General features: G+C 42.2%; 1 protein-coding gene across 3 annotated transcripts in view; it reads left to right on the top strand.

Moving 5' to 3' along the window:
- The first annotated feature begins 1059 nt into the window (after positions 1 to 1059).
- PIWIL2 (piwi like RNA-mediated gene silencing 2) overlaps positions 1060 to 22463 on the top strand; it is a 1855951-nt gene continuing 1834547 nt past the window's right edge. For 2 of the 3 annotated variants that reach the window (XM_085633756.1, XM_085633755.1), the window contains exon 1: positions 1203 to 1278. The gene's annotated coding sequence lies outside the window, so the exon portion shown is untranslated. The other variant, XM_085633754.1, reaches the window with a different exon arrangement.

Raw genomic sequence — 22463 nt, 5'->3', positions numbered from 1 at the left:
CACATCCTGTGAAGTAATCAGATAGTTATTTTCAAGTCATCCTGAAATGATCAAGCTGAGTTTTTAAACTCTCCTGATGACTACAAGAGCTTGATGATGTCTGAGGATGAGAAAATGACTTCTAGAGTAGTTGGATGATCATCCAATGACTCTGGGATTGCTTCTAAAGTAATCCTGTTTGACCTGGGTTATCACACCGCTATTTACATATAAGCACTTTGCACAAGTACGTCCTGCACTTTGTTTTATTTAATGTTATTACTGGATGAATGTACCTGTTCTAATATAGCCCCTTTCTTATCGGTGCTGTCCTTGTGAGAAAAGTGTTATCTGAATCCGGATATCTTTTTGTATACAGTATGGCATTTTATCTGAGAATGTTTTATCTGTATTTTACTCATGTTATGATTTTTGCGAAAGAAACCGAAGATTGCTGATTGACTGATAGATAGAAACTAGCAATCTGTAAGCGTAGACAATGTGTACTCGTACCATGCAGTGTCCATCTCAGGGCATACATACCAAAGTCTAGGAATGTGGGCATCACTGCCCGGCAGGCTCTGTTTGACGTTTGCATAGCTGCCAAGTGGCCTCTGGTCAATTGTGACATCTTCCGCCCGTTCTGACAGGCACTTTATCTGCTGAGAGTTTGAACGAAGCATTCTTGCTTTGAAGCCACCCAATTCATAAACGAGGTTTGCAATTTCCAAAATAAAGCGGGGTGTTAGCTCGAAAACCAGCACACACTAACTAAATACGTCACACGTTTAGTTAAGCATAACAGCGATACCAACATGTAACACATGATTTGGCAGCTCAGTTTCGATTGTCATGCTAAAACAGTACTATGACACAACAAGTTCTTGTCTTAACGGAAACGTGACGTCATACATCTACTCAGAGGAACAGCCTAAACGGACAAACGTAACGCACCCTCCTTACCGACTTCACGACCCGAAAAAACTCTGGGCTGATTGCATTTTCCCGCTGGGGCCATTTGTCTGTTGTCTGGTAGGTAGTAGCTGTTCTGATGACGCAAGGCGTACATCCAATGGTAAGGCTAGTTTAGGAGAACGTCTTTTCGCCCGGCCAATGGCTGCGCTTAATGTGCGCGTGGGATGGATGCACGTTTCTGCAGTTCCTGTTGGATGCTGTTCAGACGTTTCACCAATTGTGTTAATGTTCTAGTACAGGTAGGAAACTTTCGGTATACACAGGAGTGGCGGAGAAAGTAGGGACGTCAGTGGAATTCCTGGAGCGGCTGTTCGTTTTCTGATAGTAAGGGACAATAGTTTCAGTTAAAGAAAATGACTGGTCTTGTCGAAAGTGTGTCCGCGATTTATCATGGGACCAGAAGGCCACCTGAGAGTTCTTTGTGGGAAGAGTGACGGGAGGGGTCGTGGGAGGCCGAAGTGGAAGTCACATGAATTGTAGGGGTGGAGTGGCGAGGCGCTCGTGATTGTTATAAATTTGTTTTGGTTGTTTTATGTTAAGGTGCGTCCTACGGAGTTACCAGAACATTCTCTTATCACTGTCGGCAACGTCCCTTGTTTATTTTAAAAAAAAATATATAATTTCACAATTGTTGCCTTCTTTACTCTTAGTTTACTTGTTAATGGTGTTTTAAAGTGTGTTTTTTTTAAGATCACTTTTGAAAAGTATGGTATTTTATGTGGTCTTTTTGAGTGTTTATTTTCTCAGAGTGTATTATTGTAAATTAACTATTATAATTATACTTTATTCTTAGTGGCTTACTTTGATCACATTTTTCTAAAGTACCAGATTACTATGGGTTGTGTTTAAATATATCTTCTTTAAAGCTTCATACATAGGATCTGTACATATGATTTGTTGTGTTATATAGCAAATCGTGTAGAGCAAATTAAATCCATTTAGTTCAGTAGAGCGTGTGACCCTCCACTAAGTTATCCTAAGCACCGCACGAGACAAACTGATTTTAGATAATCATCAGGTATGTCCCCCGCAGTGGTAAAAGTGCAATATATAATTGTAGGGCGCAAAGCCCTGGAGTTGGGGAAAGTGTCAAGAAGTGGTCTGAGTCAGCAATAAATCGTCATATTCCTGATATATAAATATTTTTTTTTTAATCATTGGGTTGCTTAAATTCAACTGACTAATTCACACACACCTGATTGTATATAGAAATAAGTTCTAAATATTGGGTTGCTGGTCAACTAGATGCTCGGTTTGTTGCCTCAAAGAAAATCATTCTTCCAATATGTTAAATGTGGAAAAGGGGAAAAAAAATCAGTTCTCTACCAATGGTGTTATGCGGTCACCACCTGTCTATAAGATTTAGGTTTGCACATTTATTTAAGAGTTATGTAGCGCTGGCAAGACTCGGGGGGGGGGGGGGGGGGGGGGTATCCGAGCGCTTTACATCAGTACATCTTCAACAAATAATGAGTATAGACGAACAGTTAAATCAAAACGGGAAAGGGCAAGGGTTGAGCATGATGGAGGAAAAATATCAGGGAAGGGTTACAAGGACATCAAGGGTTGAGGCCATGGCTTTGTGGGTGATTGGTATCCTGCTAGTTGAGATGTTGGATTAAGAGGAGATCCTTTAGCTGTCTTTTGAAGCTCAAGAAGGAGGGATTAGTCTTCATATGTTCTGGAATGGAGTTCCAGATTTTAGGGGCATTGCACGAGAAGGAGAGTGACTGGGTTTTTTGTTTGAGGGCTTTTGGCGGAATGAGGAGTCTGGTGTTAGAGCTCGTTTTATTTCTTTTTTGACCTGCTGTTTTGAGGCAAGCTGGTTTCTCATTGTGAAGGGCTTTGTGAGTTAACCAGGCCATTCTAAAACTGCAGCGAGCTTCAATTGGAAGCCAGTACAGGGGTGATGTGGTTATATTTTTGGATTCTTGTGACCATTTTGGCTGCTGCATTGAGGGTGGTTCGAAGAGGGGACGAGGTGGGATTTCGCAATGCCTGTGAGGGTGGCATTCCCATAGTCTAATCTAGACAACACCCCTGCTTGAGTGGCAAATTTAAGATCGTTTGGCAGTAGGTAGGGTTTAATTTTGATTTCAAGTTGTACAAGGTTCTCTTTGCACTGTTCTTTATATAATCTTTCATGGTCAGTTTGTGGTCCAGTGTGATTCCTTGAGATTGGGTGTAGTCATCTAGGAATAGCTTGCAGTTAAGAGCGTCAATTAAGTTTATCCATTCTTGCATCTGTGGGTACTGTTCTGTCTTTGATATGGGGAGAATTTCAGACTTATCTTGGTTGAGTTTAAAGTGGTTGTGGGCTAGACAGTGAGGAGCTCCATGTAGACATTGAACAATGTGGGCGAAAGGACCGAGCCTTGGGGGTCACTCTGGGTAATTGCTGTTGTGTCAGAGGTCGGGTTGTTTATTTTTATTTGTTGAAATCGGTTTTGTAGAAAAGATCTGAACCAGCGTAGGACCACCCCTTCCGATCCAATCCTTTTTAGGAGGGACTCCAAGAGAAGCTTGTGGTCGACCATGTCAAAAGCCAATGAAAGGTTTAGAGTATGAGCAGGCAGCATCGGTCTGTATCCAGGGATTTGTGGAGGTCATCTACGATGTTCAAAAAAGCTGATTCTGTGCTGCAACCCTTTCTGAAGCCCGATTGATGAGGATCCAGGAGATTGTTGCTATCGATATGTTGGATTAGTTGAGAGAGAACGCATCTCTCCAGAGTATTGACTAGAAAGCGGAGATTGGAGACTGTTCTGAAGTTATTAAGGTTGTTTGGGTCTGCACCTGGATTTTTGAGCAGTGGTGTTTATCTTGACCGAGTTTGAGGCAGTCTGGCATCCCTCCAGTCCTCAGGGAAATATTTTTAATCTTTGACCAGAGGGGGTGTTAGGGCATGATTGAGCTTTTTTTGCCTGGAATGCTGTGAGTGGGTCCTCAAGGTAGGAGGAGGGTTTAAACGCGGTCAACGGAGCAGATATCTCCGCCTCCAGGAGTGGGTTGAATACCTTCCAGCTTCTAGGAGATGTGTGAGGCCCTCTGATGCGGTTGCTCACGTTATTGTCTTGAAGAGTGATCGTTGGTAGTGAGGCCATTAAATGAGAAGGGAGGTTATTTTCCTTTCTGGAAGGGGAGTGGGGGGTTCTCTTTGGGTGACTGGTTGTTATCTTTATCGATCTTTGTGATTTTGTCATTGAAGAAATTGACAAAGTTGTCACATCGGTCTTTTGAGATCTGAGGTTTTTTTTTTGGGAAGGCTTGGAAGTTTTGTTGATCATATTAGGTGTGCAAATTACTAAAGTTGTGTGTTACCTTGTACTCTTGATTTTACTGTTCACCATGAGGTTTAGCATCAGGGGTGTAGCCAGATGAATTAAAAAAAAAAAAACGATTTGAACCATATTCTGAATCGCACTGAATGTGCAAGTGAGACATGTAAGCTCAGCTCCTATTCGGTTGCTTCCCGAGAGCATTTTGAAATTGACATTCTCAATGAATTTGGTCGTTCATCCATCTTTCTCTCTAGCCGCTGCCTTTCTCTCCATTCATCCTTCCTTGTCTTCATCCATTCAGCTATCCTTCTTTCCACCCACTCATCTCTTTATCCATCCTTCCTCCTTTGGTTCTCTTTTCCATCTTTCATCCAGCCTTACTTCCATCCATTCACTCATTACTCCATCATTATGTTCAATTGTTCATCCATCCATTCATCACTCCCTCCTTTTCTTCCTTCTATACTCCCATGATGTGTTTGTTCTGCCACTTGACGCTTACATCCTAATATTGTTTTCTTGCAGTGTTATGTTTGGAGACAAGTGTCTCCAATAAAAGTAAAAAGATCCATGTACAATATTTTAAAGACTTTATGTTAAACTCATCCCCTCTCTAAGCTGCGAAAGTGGGAGGTCTGTGACGCCCCTGTCTAGCAGTAAATCTAAGGTCAATTGCATGTGTTATAAAAGTAGGGGTAACTTCAAGTCAAGGGAAAGGCTGGGCGTGAGTGAAGTCTCTGTCTGCGAGCTACTATGTAGCTTGGACACCCCTTGAAAGGTCTGTGTCGGAAGTGGAATGATGGCAATTGAAGAGAGGCCCCCTCGCTCTGGTTGTAGCAATGACTCTGTGTCTGATGTTGGATTGTGCCTAAGATAGTTACCAAAACGTCTTGGTGTCACTGAGGTCAGCATCTTCATCTTGGTTTTTATATCATGATCTGTTGTATTGTGGGAGCTTCTCTTGGCCACTAAAGTACCAAGATACCGTGATTTGTAAAATATTTCAGTACTGAAGAGTGGTATCCCGAGTCACATGCCCTCATGTGGTAAACAGCATTTATTGAGGTAAGAGCGCACCAGGGGCATATTTGTTGTTAGTTGTGGTAAAGTAGATGGATTTAGATGAGGCATGGCAATAGAAGGGCTTCTGAGACAGGGTTGTTTGCTGGTCATAGAAGGGTGGGCATAGAAACACAGAATGGTAACCTATGAGGTTTGCAGAGAAGAGATTCCAATGGATGATTTTTTTTGTTTTAATCAGCCCATGAATTTGAATCCCAACAAGGCCAACTCCAGCCTTCTATCCTTGGTTCAGTAATATGAATATGGGATTATTCTAAGTCAGCAATACACCACACCCTAGTCCTATCCATATAAGAATACACGTTGTAGGGTGTGTTAGTGCAGTTTATTCAAATAAAGTGCATAAAGACTATAAATCTTCTAGTATTTGTTTGTCAAATTAAATGCTAGGAGATCGGATATGAAAAAGTACCATTGACTAGGAGTTTGCAGGCCTTGAAACATCATAAACATTTTACTAGACCTGCAACTTGAATAATCTACTCGACCTAACTGTAATGTACTTGACTCATAAACTGGTCTTATGTCATTTTAGGCAAATATTTTATTTTGCAGAACCACCCTTTTCTTCATTATCGCACATGAGAGCACCTTCCCACAAGTGAGCTCAACATTTCTGCTGTACAATAACCCTCATTTGGTTTTATTTAACAGGCTAAAAGTTTGCTCCATGCATAATAAGAATCTAGTCCAACTATAAGGATACACATAACCCCTGACCTATCTCTTAGTTCAGTAATAGCATTGCCATCCATGCGGGCGCAGGAATGTTTATCAGTTCATCTTTAAATACTCACTTTTTTTTTGTGAAAACATATTTTATTGATCAAGAACACGTATAATGCAAGACTCTGCAACCCAGAGAGTACTGCCAAATCATTGTCACATTACAGCATCTTGACATTTATTCCTTATACTAAAATAATGCAGGGCATTTCAAACCAAATATCGCCCTACTAAGTCTATGGTTCCCCCCCCCCCCAACACCCGGATCCCTCCCCCCCGACCGCTAACCTGCCCATGACTGTCAATGGAATAAAATCCTCTCCACCCATTCGCACAGCTGACCCACCGCCTTCATTGTTTCGCTTGGGGGACCATCAACCACAGACCACTCACACCCGCTGTTCGTCCCGCCCAACCGCCGGTGGTTCCAGAAATATCCCTCTGTAGTCTGCCCAGCGCTTCCAGATTAAATACTCACTTTTAATAAAGATATCGCTAAAGCATGAGGTTGTAGTGCACTGTTATTTACAAACAGCACATTTTCCATTTTAATGGCCAAAAATGTTCCCACTAACATGCAGTTTTAATTTGAAAATTATATAGTGTATAAACAATCTGTAGAAATTGTTTCAGCAAACGTAGTAATCATTTGCACATCACCAAGTAAAGTGTTCTGATTTGTTTCATCCTATTAAATTATTTTTTTCATCACACAGAATTACAAAACAAAGGACTTTCATAACTATTAAAATCTATTTTAAAATGTTTGTATAGTTCACTTTTTTGCAATTTAAATGTGCTTTAGAATAAAACATGACATCATACTGGCTTTCATTTCACACTTTTTGTATATCATGTTTGTGAGACAGTTCACTCTAATAAATCCTCGAACTTTGCAGTTTGAGAAAGAAAAGTAATTGTGGATGTAAATTGACTTATGATCTCTGTCTCTGAACACAGAATAAATGTTACAAGATAAAAACAAGATTTAAAGGCATCTTTAATGCTCCTTCATTCTGTGAGTGAACAGAACATGTGTTTGTCGGCTCGGCAGAAGGGACGAGTAGGCCCTAAATATAGCTTACCCTGATAATCTGACTTGCCATTGCAAGTGGGCAAGTAGATTTGTTGAGGCCTAGTTTTATATGCCAGTGTAGAGGGCACTGCTGGGAGGTAGGCACGATTCACCATACCCAAGTACCCACGTATCTTTTGCAATTTGGCATTATAGCTAGCAGGGCTGTTGCAAGAGAGTGAGGAGGAAGGCTGGCATTTGCAAAAGCCTGTAATGGTGTTTGACTGTAGAAAAATTGGTGTATGAAGTGCATGGATACCCTAAGAAATTTGAGAAAGTATGAGAGCCATAAGGTGAACACACAGAGTTATAATATGGTGGGAAAACAACGTCTTAACTGGAGGGTGGAAAATGTAATGGGATAAGATAGATACGGGGCATTGAAGTGTAAATAAGAATGTGTTATCCCTGTACAGTATTAGATTTCTAGAACCCTGGTAAACAGTTTTTCTGAAGTGTATAATGTTTTAAATGTGTACATTCATAATATCAATACAATGTTGATATAAATTAAATCTTTGAATTGTCAACACAGTATTGCTGACATGGTGTGAATTATTGTTAGAGTCCACTGGGGTCTGTGGAGCTAAAGGGACGCCTTGGTAGGTTGTCTCTGAAGATGAGTGATTTATTTTGTCTAAGGCAACTTGTTGGTTCCTGTGGAATAGGCATTGTAGTCTCTGTTTCGGTAAAGAGGTTCTGTTTAGGTGGGGCTTCAGATGAGAAAAAGGGAATGGGATGAATGATAATGGACATCCTTTGTAGCATGTTAAGATACGAGATGCATGGTGCACCCATCATTTGGTAGAAGGATCATGGCTGAGGCAAAGATCAGACCTAACTAAGGTCTTGGAGGGTAAGACTTAGGTGTCTATGGGGTAGCACACTTGCAAAAGAAGTCAGTCCATATTGTGCCCAAACACCGGTGCATCCTCAGGGCAGGAGCAGCTTGTGTCTTGTGTATTGTTTCATTGTACATTTGGCTTTGTGTTTTATTCTTTTTCCGTGTCTTAAAGTACAAGGAAGGGTCAGAGCTATTTGTTTTCGTACCTAGGAGGAGGCAATATACTGGCCACCGTAAGTTGGAAACGTAACATTTTATTCATGTTATAAACCTCTAAAGCAGTGCATTTAGTTATTTTTTTAGATTTGCTACGGTATTTTTAGCCTTGGATGGTCTGAGGTGGCCAATCTAACTACAAACCATCAGCGACAGAGGCATTAGGTTTCCTTTTCTATTAAAAAAACACAGTCCCCATCCAGCCACATACACAGAGCACATCAACACCTAAGAGCACATATTTAGACCCCCATTTTCACAATTCAGTTGACATAGAGCCAACAGTGCACAGACCAATAGAGCTACGTAAACCTGCATTTCATGGGAAAACCATGTGGTGGGAACTGTGCATCATTGGTTATGTACAGCTCTGATTCCAACAGCTGTGTGCATTAGGGCACAGGGTGATGTACTTTAGGATGGACTCGTAGATATACCCACTGCTCGGTGTGACACCTTCAACTAGTACTTGGTTGGTTTGACCAGAACAGTTTTGCATGCTGAGATTTTAAGATTATACTTACATCTGATAGATCCCTAGTAGCAGATTCTTTACCTTTGTATTTCCCCAGGCGTCGGGCTGAATCCGGAAGATTTATTGTAAGCAGTAGACCTACGTGCTGGTAGGTGTGTCGATTGGCTCAGCGTAAGTTGTCTGTGTCATTCGCGCTGGAAATGATGTCAGAGTACCTGTATAGGCGCCACCCAGTCATGCTGACACCAGTTCTTTCCTTTCTGAGCCAGCCAGCGCTGATCTGGTGAAGAGATACCCCTCTCACTTTTTGACAGGCCTTTTTTCAATCTTTTGTTGACTTCTTTTGAGGTTTACCTCATGGTGTGTCAAGGACACAATCGCGTAAGTCTGCTTTTAAGCCAGCTGCACCTATCTCCAGCCTATGTCGGCGACGGACGTGCATCTCGTGTGTCTTTGGTGTTTGGAGTGCGACCACAACACCAAGACGTGCACCTCAAGATGACAATCAAGGGGACACCAATTTAAGACCAAAGTCCTTCTTCAAGGACCCCCCCCCCCTACTCTCCCCCCCGAGTTCAGTATTATAAGGCGGTTCCCAAAGATATTGGAGAACCATTAAAGTCTTCTATAATACAACAAGGGAAGAACAAACGACGATCCATGAACTATCACATGATAGAAGCCTGGTCATAAAACCTGCAGACTAGATGGTGAAATAGTACTACAAACAGCGGTTGCCTACCGAAATAAATGCTTGAGATTGTTGAGTGATGAAATAAATTACCAACGTCTGATGGAGGACCTCAGGGAACGCCCAAGAATACAGATAAGAAGCATGATAGAGGAAGCCAGGGCACATGACTGGATTACGCAAAAAGAGGAAGATTATTTAAATAATTCTAAGCCAATCACTCCCTACTTTTCCAAAAATCCATAAATCCTTGACTAGTCCTCCTGGACGACCGAACGTGTCGGGTATTGGCTCAATTCTTGAGCCTTTCTAAATTTGCAGACTCCTTCCTCAGGCCCCTCGTTCATAAAACAGATACGTATTTAAAAGATACCAAGGCAGTACTATGCCTCCTAAAGGACTTTCCCTTCAATCCGGACACAGACCTTTTGCTAGGACTTGACGTGGAGAGCCTCTACACCAGTCTACACCACCAAGAAACTCTTAACATCATAGAAGAGGATTTATTTGAATCAGATTGGTGTTATCATACACCCAGGAACCTGATCCTAGAATGCTGTAAGTGGGTCCTCATAGAAAACTTTTTTTCTTTTCGAGGATATGTTATTCCTCCAACAGCACGGTACAAGCATGGGGAGTACCTTTGCCCCTAGTGTACATCACCTCGAGACACACAGAATCCTCAATCAAGAAAACCCTTTTTTTAACATATTAAACTTTGGAAGAGATGTATGGATGACATTCTCATAATCTGGGAGGGCCACGAGACAACATGCCAATGTCTTCCTAATATGGATAAATGATCAAAATACTTTTTTGAAGTTCATGCACACCATGAGTAAAAAAGGAGCTGGTATTTTTGGATCTGAATATCATTGTAGAAAACGGCACACTGAAGACCAATACACATGAGAAACCCACGGCAAAAAACGGCGTCCTTCTATTTGACAGCTTACGCCCCAGTTTCTGGGGATTAGGATGAACTGTGCCAAACTCAAGGACTACAAGATACAAGCCGACCAACTAAATGAGAAATTGTAGCCAGGAACTACCCCAGACGAATGGTGGCCAAAGCAAAAAAACGAGCATTAAACAACCATGACCTCCTAGAACCACGCTTTCTACAGAACGATCAAGAAGCACGACCTATCTGTATCACAACATATAGTGTAGCTTCCAATTGTGTCTCTAAAATCATCCTGAAACACTGGCATATTTTGAATAGTGGATATTTGTCTGTGCCAAAACCCATGTTCTCCCACAGAAGTGGAAAGAGCCTGAGGGACGTTTTAGTACACACTCTGCCATACACTGTGAACGACAAAACTAGGACACTAACTAACACTTTGACGTTACCCATGTGGGAATTGCAGCGTCTGCTGTTTCACTGAGGCAACTAAAACGGTGTCCTTTAACAATGATATGACTTGGCAACTCTGTAACTTAACACATTACAATACATCGAGAGTGGTCTACCTGATCACTTGCCCTTGTAATTTGTACTATGTGGGCATGAACACTCAAAGTAAGAACTAGGATCTGCGAACATCGGAGCAACTTGCAGTGCCAACGGACTACTACAAAAATATCATCCCATTATCTTGAACAAAAACACACACTCAGTGATTTAAAATGGATAGTCATGGAACATATAAAAGATACAGACAACCTGGAAAGGAGACTTAAAAAAAAAAGGAACAGAGATGGGTGTTCAAACTTAAGACAGACAATAACATCCCATGGGGCCAATTCCTCTAGATCTGCAGTTCCTCCTTTACCTAATCTAAGCAAATTTGTACAACAAAACTACGTAGTACCAAACTAACATTTTAAATCACTTCCAGAGAGCTCAATTTACTCTTTGTTGACCTTAGATAAAGTATCCCTAACTTAATTCAACAGAGAAGAACTAAAAAAAAATGTAATTTTTGTTTTTAAGCCTTGCAAAAAGATCTCCATGAGAAATATCAGAATCAGCCCGTTTTGAAGAGTTCTTCAATGCCCAAAATCTTACTCCTCCAGTTTTCTATTCCATCCATGTAGTCCTTTTTTTGTCCAAATTTCATAAATACTGATAGCCAATTTGACCTCGATGATGGCCTGTTTAACTTCTTTGTATTTCAGATGTTTAGAATATCGATAATCGTATGAGCGTTTATCCTTTCCAAAATGTTCCCCCTTTTGAGCTAAGTTTGGTGGCCATTTTTGAGGAATGCGCTCGGTCTAGTGTTCCGCAACCTAGACATGTATGTGGAAGCCCTCCGCTACGTGACTGCACAAAAGACCCGGTCTTGGACAGACGCCGGCAGGATGCGGTCCCCGGGTGTGCCGATTCAGGTGCAGTGACTGAGGGCAGCTTTGATGGAGTAAGTGCAGTAGGGTGGCTGCTGGTGTAGCTATGAGCGGATATTTATTGGGACACCACACTACATGGTCAATACCTCGCATGAAATTGGCTTCTATTGTTGAAAACAAGCGGTAAATGTTACTTATGGCATTTTACCTTCCTGTTTGCAGGGTTTGACTACAGGCCCCCTCCCCGGTGGGATCATGACCCACGAGTATGGTGTCTAAAATGTATGTTTGTAAATATGCGTATGTTCATCTTGTTATGCATTTCTTCAGTCAATTCTGGCTAAAGGTTGTTTCTCACTTTTATGCAGTATAATCACTGATTTGTGTGCATTTTAAAAGCACCAATACACCTTGGGTGTTTTGTACATTCATAGCTTTGAACATTAATTTGTGTCAGCCACGGCTGATGTTTTTAAACTCTCCCTTCTTTCTCGTATTACAGAAACGCAGTGACATTATCCTCATATTAATACTGTATGTAGGTTGTGTCATTTGCATTGCTTGCAACAGAATACGTTCCTATAGAGGAACTTTTGAGGGGTGGTGCCTATAGGAACTAGGTTTCTTGGGTCCCGATGAAGAGCCAATAGGGGCAAGGCTCGATACATGTTGACCAGATAAGCAAGGAATACATTCATTGATATTCTTTTCCTTCTTTCCCCTGATTTTTAACCTTACCGACTAGCGGCAGAAATAAAATGGTGACCTACTAGTTGGGTATTTCTAAACTTGTGTAGCACCTTCACTCCACTCCCCTTCCATGACTTGGTCTTCATCATAGACAAACACCAAAAAAGTGCTCCTGCGTATCTAGTCTGATGAAGCACGTCTTGATCCGCAGCGGATCGGGACGGACCCCAATGATGAAGCATGCCACCAAGGGGCAACCTTGGTGGGTGAGGGATCTTTAAGAAAAAGTTTTTCCCTCATTGTGGAGGGTATGTCCATGGCTATTCTTTGCTGATTTACTGGGCTCTTTGTTTTGCTAAAATTGTACATTTGAGGGGGGCGAACCCAGTTATTTCTCTTCCTCCCCCATACGTTTGATGGTAAATACGCATAGATGTAAATATAAGGAGAGGTTTGTTAACAAACGCGTAAGATGGAATAAAGATAGTCCTTTGTATTTAGTTTTGGTTATGATAATTCGCTATGCCCATAAGGAATTCTCCAATTCATGATCGAGTAAAGTGACGCACTGAACTTCCGTGATTAACGTTGGCATCTGCAAACCGTTGAAATGTGAAAAGATCAGGGGCGGGGGCCTGATTGTGCATTTCCTTTATATGGATTGTGAGGAGAGGCAAAAATGTGTCATTTCTAATTTAAGTAACAATGCTCTGTTACTATAACAAGATAGGTTCTATGAGGTAAAATGATCTATTAGCAAAAAGAAGACTAGACCGATCACTCGTAATCTATGGAGAAGGCAGAAGTGAGTCTTCGCAATGTGAAACTTTCCAATAAAGCGCGAAGAAGGACACAACTAATATAGAATCCCCAAAAATTTAATTAGACCGGATATGTTCCTGAAACTAGAGTGGCAGGAGCATCTCAATATGAGCTAGAATAACTGTGGATTAAGGGTAAAATGAAATGAAATTGGAGAAAGATTTCTAAAAATAAATTTCACAGAAAAATTGCAACTGTAAAGACTGAAAAAAGTAGAAGTGTATGATCCTAATAGGAAAAATCAACCTGAACAGGGTAACAAATCTCATGTAGGTCTCAGATGTGCCAATATATAAAAGCACGGGGTAAACATACAGAAAGTACATAATGCCATGTATGGGGATGGCCAGAATAAATGGCCCCTAGACATAATTAATTCTTATATCTAATAGCATTTTCCCAGGGTACATCGTTGTTATGGCCCGAGTATAGGTACTGAGAGTAAAGATCCAATTAACTTATCTTCTTTTTCGTACTTCGGTGCTTATAATCTCTTGGGTAGTTTAGTTTTTCTCTCAGATTGCCAATTTAATATCTTCTGGCTCGTGTTGAAAGTCGAGATATTGTTTAACAAAAGGAGCTGCTAGTTTAGATATTCTCATCACTGAACTATGTTCTGTGAGGTGTGTTGCTATAGATCGAGCAGTTTCCCCTACGTATCCTAGCTTACAGGGACACAAAAGTAAGTAGATCATGTTTATAATTTTGCAATTCGAGAACCGCTTATCTTTCACAGTAAGTCAATTAAAAGTAATAGTATCAGTCTGTATCACTAAATCACATGCTTTACAAGGTGTATAACTGTATGTTCCAACTACCGGTGAAATTTCATCTATTGTCGTTTGGACAAACTAAGTATTAGTTTTGAAACGTGAGTGTACTACGATGTCCCTGATATTTATATTCCTGCGGTGTGCAAACGTGTCCTCCCAATACCTTGCTATAATGGGGCAAGACCTAACCATGTATTGGAAATCCGCCATCTGTGAGGGGGCATCTAAGGCAATCTAGACTAGCAAGGGTGTGGAATTTAATAAAATATCTACTTGTCCATGGGGCAGGTTGCCTCATAAATCTACTTGTCCTGTAATAATATCCACTTATCCCTTTTGTGCCATGTAAAACGGCAACAAATTATGGCAGCAATCTCCTTAAATAAGAGCTCTGATATAACCACTCTGATTATGCCAGGGCTCATACCATAGTAGGGTTTGAATACTAGCAATTCCCTTATGGTGCCACATTTCCACAGATCTACATACTGGGGCTGAAGGTAGCGGTAAGCAGTTGTTCTTGGGATGAAATGCCCTTTTGAGTCTGTGCAAACCTATTAACTTGCATGTTTTAAAGGTTTTCACCAACTCTTCTCAAATCTTTTCCCATACTGAGAAAGGTTGGAATTTTACTCCTGACAATGGCAGATGTGAAACTTTTTCCAGGGTTGGGAAAAAAGTGGTTGGAGGGAAAGTGAACTTGCAAGCACTCAGATTTTCGCATGAGAAAACCTATGCATGTATATTTGCTCATGCTAAAATGCAGTTCACAAATATTTTCTAGGAGTACTATTTCTTGGCCTACTTCTGTAAATTCTTGTGAATTCACAAAAAAAGTATTTTTGCACTCAGTGCAAGGACATGCCACGGGTGCACTTTTGAGACTTTCTTTAATAATTGGGCCCATAATTAGGTCTGGCAGTAACCATGACCTTTTTGTTTTTTATTAAAATTCTGTGTCTCTCTATTGGCTGGCTTCAGTGTGAGTGACTATTTTCAAGAACAGTGGTCCCTGTGGAGGAAGCGATTGACATAATTTTTTTTATAGAGACATACAATGGAATCTATATATTCCTGTCCAACTGGACAAAATCATTTATTATGCAAAAATTCAGAAAACATACAAGTGAGAATACGTACAGTTTGTTTAAAAAAAGAAAATTCAGGCAGTTTTTCGAGGTGTGGCCTGAAAATACAACAATAAGGCCAACGTAAGTTATATTAAAGTACTCAGGACAACATAATAATAGATGTGTGTTCTCAAAGTACATGAGGTAGATGACGACTCGATCCCTTTAAAACAATCATGGGATCATCTTAAGGACAGAACAAATAATGCCTGAGAAAAGATGACTGCTACAGTCAGGCGGTTGAAAAGGTTGGCTATACTTCTAGAAAGCGATAGAAAATCTGAAGGAAGGCAAGGTTGTAGTCTTAGTTAGTGCGAGGAAACCGGAGGCAGTTTTCAGGGTAGAATCGACGCCCAAGATTCAGGGTCGTCCTGAGAGGAAACATATATTTAATCCATGGGTTGAAGGAAAAATAGAGGCTCTGCAGGTGACGAAATCAGAGAATTCTCGAGTGCAGTAGGTAGCTTATCGCTGCTGTAGCCGTAAGTGTCCACTGTGAGTGACAGCATTCTGCTCTTTCACAAGGGGCCTACCAGCACACAAAGTAGTTTTGTTCAGTGCCAGGAACTACTGTGGCAATGTGTGCTTTTAGAAACCAAAAACAATCTTTGCTTTTGCCAATGTTTTTTATAATGGTGAGTGCCAGGTAGCTCCCACACCAATAAGGTTTTACAAAACCCTTGCCAAAAGAAGTCACACATTGACAAAACCAAAAGACACACCTCCAATTTCAGACCTGCTGGCTTTGCCAATGCTTGTTTATTTTTGTTTCCCATAATCTTATTGAAACTGGTTACACTGATTTACAATTATGACTATCTTTGTGAAATGCTAGCATACATCAACACATTTTACTAAATGATGCTCCAAAGAAAATGTACCTACAATTTTACAGTAGTTTAGCTAAATGTTTTTTTCCTACTTACATTTTTTGTGAACATTTTATTTTGAAAGCAAAGACTCATTAATCTTGCTTTCAAGCTTCTGCTAATATTTGCATCTAATCAAAGAGCATTCTGGGAGCATTATACATAGCCTCATATTGCTAAACTTTAAAAACATGTACACATTTTTATACTGGAACCACTGTCAGAAGTGTAGTTCGAGTTGACAACATTTACTTGGAGCGCTCATCCTAAAAATAAAAGCTTTGCATTCATGAACCATAAATACATGTTTGAACAGCATTAACACTTGGACACAAATATTACCTTAACTGCAGACAATGCCCTTCCTTGATCCATAATGTGTTGCTGTAAACTGGCAGCTAAAGGGTTTGTGCTGTAGGGGGTTGTGCCTACTTGTCCCAAGGACAAAATACACATGGCAACTAGTTACCCTTGACCCCAAACAATATGTCCTGGGCATCGGGCTATAGGAATTCCACACCCCTGGACTAGGAACATGCAGCTCAACACACAGGAGTAGGGTATGTATGGTGAAGGTTAATTGAATTGGGTATACCTAATTCTCAGATTCCTAGACACAGTTTTTACCTGCCGCTTCGCCCACTCCTACTCAGTCAGTTCCTGCCCTACGATGACATTTTATCTACCATGTTAACCAGGGTACTCAGTGAGGCGGGACCAAGGCCGGTACAGCAGAATTTCCAGGGCTGGCATGTGTTCCCAGTCCAGACCTGGGCGGGACACCAGGAGCGTGCTATATAACAGAGTCACTGCCTTCTTGCCCATTTTGCGTCTCAGCAAATAATTCCAGTGTTTCGGAGGCATAACATTCGCTCTGGCCCAATGTCTTTGTGATGATATGTGTCATTGCATTGTAGTCGAGTAATGGCCCAGGCCTGTTCCATATTTCTCAGTCACCTCTGAAAATGTGAGCAGTATGGTGTGGTCAAACATGTTTCCCAATGTGGACAGTCTATTCTCTAACCAACGCTTCGTGTCGTGGTGTAAGGTAAGTGGTTTAAAATTTGGGAGCGCCCTCAATGGCAAGGCCAGAGAATATGGTGTATTGGGCATTCACTCAGGCACATATTTATGCCAACAGTACTTTGCTGCCCTGTCCAGGTTGTTAGCTACAACGTCATCAGCCCCCGGGTCAAGCACACAACTCTAGTAATGACTGTGCTCTGAGCCCTTATGTGAGCTGCACTGCCTTGGTAATCGTATTATCTCGTATCCTTTTCATGGGCCACTGAAGTAAGTATCTCGCTAATATTGATCCGGAGAACAGCTATCATACTGTCTGGCGGATACGCGTCGATACAGAGATATTGAGCCGGGATTTTCACTTTATGCCTGTGTCTTAACATTGTTTGCCAAACATTGAAATACTCCAAGTGGCCCTTTATCGGATGCGCGCATCATATTCACTAAGATACCGATTGCGGGCCTGATCTGCACCCTAGTCTTATTGTGACTGCGATATTTTATCTCATACTTACGTGGCTTATTTTGAATATCCCTTAGAAATTATACAGAATCTCGCGAAGTCGTGGAGTGGAATACGCAATATTATTCTCGATTTACTAACTTTACAGGACCGACTAACATTTCCTAGGTCCGCTTGAATATACTTGATATTACTAGCAAGCCCTGATGAAGTTCCCAAGGCACTAGGGAACGAAACTCGTTGGCTGTGTGCCTGTTTTTTATCAAGCAACTTTAAATAAAAAGAAGAAATTATTCCAACTACAAGTGGTTTTCCTGTCTGACTCCTATCAGAGTGCACCTTCCTTTTTCTGGTCACTGCAGTAAGTATGTTGATGTACTTAATTAAGGTGTTATGAAGATTTGATGTTTAAGACATTATTTCTACGGTTTACTTTAGCATATTGAGATCCTCGTACATTATTATGGACTCTAACAGTGCCTCTTCCATTTGTTGAAGTTTGTATCTTTAGGGGGTTTTAAGATGGTTAATCAAGGAAGGTAGGCACTGTGTATGCAATAACAACTGGAGTAAGACCGGATGAGGCACAGTTAGCTACAACCGTCTATGTAATGGTTGGTTAAAGTTACGTACAAACTTAAAATAGCATTCAGCGAGCCCAAAAATGCTCTCATGTGATCCTTACTTTTGAGTGTGCTTGCATTGTGTATGGCATCTAAAAGCACGTTTTGTACCTTCATGTCTGACCTCATGACCAAGAAAAGTATTACTGTTTCTTGCAGATTTACTTTAGTTATACTCAGCTGTAACAGCTTTCTTCTCCAAGATATCTTAAGCTTGTTTAAAGGTCTTGTTATGTTCCAGTTCGTTTTTGCCCATAATACGGTTGTCATCTTGACAGAATATGACCTTCTTTTTTTTTTTTATATTAACAAAACATCCAGCAGGTATTTCAAACATATTATCCTTCCAGTACAGTAAGAAACAATTACAATTCATAAGGATACAGAATTTGCGCCATTGCACTTCTTCTTCGTGGCCCTTAAGTTACCTTCTCTCTTCCACTGTAGGTAAGTACCAACTTCCCCAACTATTTGTATATACAAAATAGTGAGCCCTCCGCCATTATGTAACTTTGTGTGGATTATATTGCATCGGTTTCCTCCTCCTCCATCTCCAAGTTGTAATAACTCGGCCATGGCTGCCAGACCTTTCGGAACTTTCTCTGGCACCCTCTTGCTTTGTATACCGTTTTCTCTGCACCCATATACATATCCATGCCAGTCCTCCACTCTTTCATGGTGGGGCGTTCTGCTCTGCCCCAGTATCTAGCTAAATCTTGCTTTGCCACTAAAAGTCCTAAGTTACTTAGTAGAAGCTTATATCTCGGGATGTCAACATCTGTGTGAATGCCTAAAAGAACATACTTGGAGTCTATCAGGATTTGTGTTTGTAGTATGTTATTTAGTTCTTGTATTATCCGTGTCCAATATCTATGTATTGGTTGGCACGGCCATAAAATGTGTATGAAGGATCTACGCTCAGTCCTGCACCGCAGGCAATCTGGCGTCTCTGCTCTGCCCATTACCTGTAGTCACGCCCTGTCGTAGTACACCCTGTGTAATATTTTAAACTGTACCAGTCGCATAATAAAGTTCGCACTTCGTTGTTTATTGCCCTGAAAGTTGCCTCCGGTATTTTACAATATGTATTTTGGAGAATATACAATAGCTTAGGTAAGGTAATCATTTTGAACATGGCGGCTCTTCCGAGTAATGTCAAAGGAAGACGTCGCTATTTGACCACGTCTTCTCGCAATTCTGATAGGACATGCTGAATGTTATGGGTGAGACAGTCTATCACGTTTGTGAAGATGAAGAGTCCCAGATATTTGAAACCCCCTTCAGCGATGGGAAGATGTACTGGCACGGAATGCTTGTCAAAGTGACCCGCAATGGGGTATTTATTTGACTCCCCCCCCCCCCCCCCCCCCCAGTTAATTTTTTATCCTGCCTGCTTGCCATACTCTTCAACTAATTGGAATATGAGTGGGAGTGACGCGTTGAGACTGGATATATACAGTAAGATGTTGTCTGCGTAAAGCGAGATTCGTTCATCCATCAACTGTGTCTCTCAAGGTCCTGGAACCCTTTTAAGTCTGGGTGCGCTCTAATTACATATGCTAGTGGCTCCAATACGAGTGCAAAAAGCAGGGGGCACAGCGGGCAGCCCTGCTTGGTCCCCCGCCGGATGGGAAGCTCATCAGATTCAACTCCATTAACTCTGACTCTTGCCCTGGGATTCGTATATAAAATGTTGATCCATGTCCAGAAGTTTTGCCAGAAGCCTAATTTCGCCAGCACCAGACTCGTGAGCGGCCAGTGAACAGTGTCAAAGTCCTTTTCGACGTCGAGTGACGGAAGTATTTAGGGGATCGTCCGCTCTTTTGCCGTATCTAGCCAGCTAGCTAGCCTACGGAGGTTAAGGCGTGTGGCCCGCTTGTGCATAGAGCCCAACTGGTCCCTATGTGATGACCGTCAGTAGCCGCGTGGCTAGTATGGAGGCTAGCACCTTGGTTTCAACATTAAGGAGCGAGATTGGATGGTAGGAGCCACAGTTCTCTGGGGGCTTGCCTGGTTTTGGTATGACCACTGCTGTGGCCTTACATAGATCTGGAGGCAGCGTCCCCTCGTCTATTGCCGCTAAGAACATATTTAGTAGGCAGGGAGCAAGTATGTTACTGTTCTGTTTAAAGAATTCCCCATGTAGCCTGTTGAGGCCTGGGGTCTTCCCTGATTTTTGTTTAGCTGTGGCGGCCTGTACCTCTTCTATAGTGAGCTCTGCGTCCAGGGCCTCCGCCTCCTCGCTCCGTAGGAGGGGCATGTCTATGGCCCAAAGATGGTTATCTATGTTGTCCTCGGCCCTAATCGGACGAGCCTCATAGAGACTAGTATAGTATCGCGCGAATGCTGCCCCAATTGCGGGCGCCGTTGTATGTCGTGCTCCTCCCTCCTCCTCTATCTGATTTACCCAGTTTGCTTCCCTTTCGGCTTAACCAAGCGAGGAGTTTCTCCGCTCTGTCCCCTGACTCCTATAATCTGTGCTGCATAGCCTGGATTTGAGTTTGGACTTCTCTCTCCGCTAAAGCTTGGAGTTTCTACGTGTGACCTCTAACTGCCTCGTTGTTCAGGGCTATTTTGCTTTCAAATTCTAGTAGTCTACTTTCTAGGTTTTCTATGTGAAGCGTTTCCTCCCTATGCTTCCGTGCTAGTATATCCTGTACTCTTCCTCTGAGGACTGCCATGTAGGCCTCCGAGAGGGTGGCCTCCGAGGACACCGAGACTTCATTTTTTTATTTTAAATTTTTTATTGTTAATTTGATTGAGAGAACAGTTAAACACATTTCAGCATTATTAAATGGTACGTACAGTTGACACAGTAAAGTATACATCAGTATATCAGTGGATACATCACAGTGGGTGGTATTCATGATGACATTATTTGTGGGCCAGTGGCATATAGTTCATCTTGTATCCAGTCTTTTACTTTGGGTCCCGTCAGTCACTCATTTTTGACAATGGTTCTACGAGTGGGGGTTCGCATATGTTTCTACTGTAGGTATTCCAACTTCCCCATATCCGTGTCCGTTTTTGGGGACAGCCTCTCTGCACATAAACTGATTTCTCCGCTATCATGGCACTATCCATATCTTTGCACCACTGGCGTAAGGTAGGGGTTTGATGGCATCCCCAGTGCTGTGCTATATTACGCTTTGCTAGTGTCATGCCCACTGTCACCCAGTCCTGTGCTGTGTGGTTGAGATCCATCAGTTCCCACACATTAAGTAGGCGCCTTTTCGGTTCTGGGACAATTTGTTGACTCGAAGATTCCTCGGGAGCGGATCGATGCCAAAAGGGGTCCACCTCTCGACAGCCCCAACCCTGAATGCTGTAAAAGCACAGGAGAGTGGGATGGTCAAGCGGGGGAAGGAAAGGATGGGAACAGCAGGGAGGGAGATCTGAAAAGGAAGGACACTCCATACATTAGCCTCTCCTATAGTATGTCAGGTTCAACTCAATCTATATGAGGGATGCGTACCTGTAAATAAACTTTACATCCTGGATCCTCACACAAGCAATACCCTGTTCTGAATGATATAGGGGTTTCTATAAATAAAAGGAAAGCAACATGAAAACACGCTCCTCACACTCTGAGGCCAGGCAGGCAGCTAACACTCTATCTCATGCACGTTACCATACACACCATATAGTTTGTCGAGCTTCGCTTCACAGGGGATGAGCAGACTGCCGCCTCATGGCCCCCTGTTAATATACAAGGATCAGGAGTCAAAATGCTTCTTTTAACTCCGTAGCATTACATTGAATGTCAATAGTTTGTAAAGGTCTCAGGGCATCTGTATTGTTCAGGTACGACTAAACACCTAATAGCACCCAGGAATTTGCACACAGGGATTGCAAAAAAAATGGTACACCAGAACGTTGCATAGCACGTAGCCAGAATACAACACTCAGCAAGGAACAGAAAGGCGAGGGTTTCCCTCGCTACACATGAAATGTCTATGCAAGAGCGCGGAGCTTCCGCGATAACAATATCGAGAGCAGCGGCTCTCAAGGATCCGGGTGGTGCATGTGCACCCTTACCCTACACGGGCGAACAGCAGACGTCGGGGTTCTCGGCTGCTTCAGGAGAATAATCAGCAGCGAGTGAAACGCCGAGCGGCGTTTTCACTGGTTTGCTTCTTCCGGGTTCTTCCCACGTGACCGGACTTGGTGGCGGAAGCGCGGGGATCATGGGAATTGAAGTACTAACTCCTGCTTCGTTCTCGTTCCGCTTCCACCATCCGGCTAGCCACCCCAACAGCGCCTTCGCCTTGACTTCACGTGACCCATTCAGGGGAGGCCGAGGGTCAGGTAAGGCACGGAGAGGAAGGAGCGTAACACAATTGTGACCTTCGTGACTTGCGATAGTGTGCGCATTACTGCGGCCCAGTACCCCGCAATCCCCGGGCAAAGCCAGATGGTGTGGAAGAATG

The sequence above is a fragment of the Triturus cristatus genome, chromosome 11 (assembly GCF_964204655.1).
Source record: "Triturus cristatus chromosome 11, aTriCri1.1, whole genome shotgun sequence".
Taxonomy (NCBI): Eukaryota; Metazoa; Chordata; class Amphibia; order Caudata; family Salamandridae; genus Triturus; species Triturus cristatus.
Note: the sequence above shows the minus strand (reverse complement) of the source record. Positions and strands in the feature narration are given on the sequence as shown.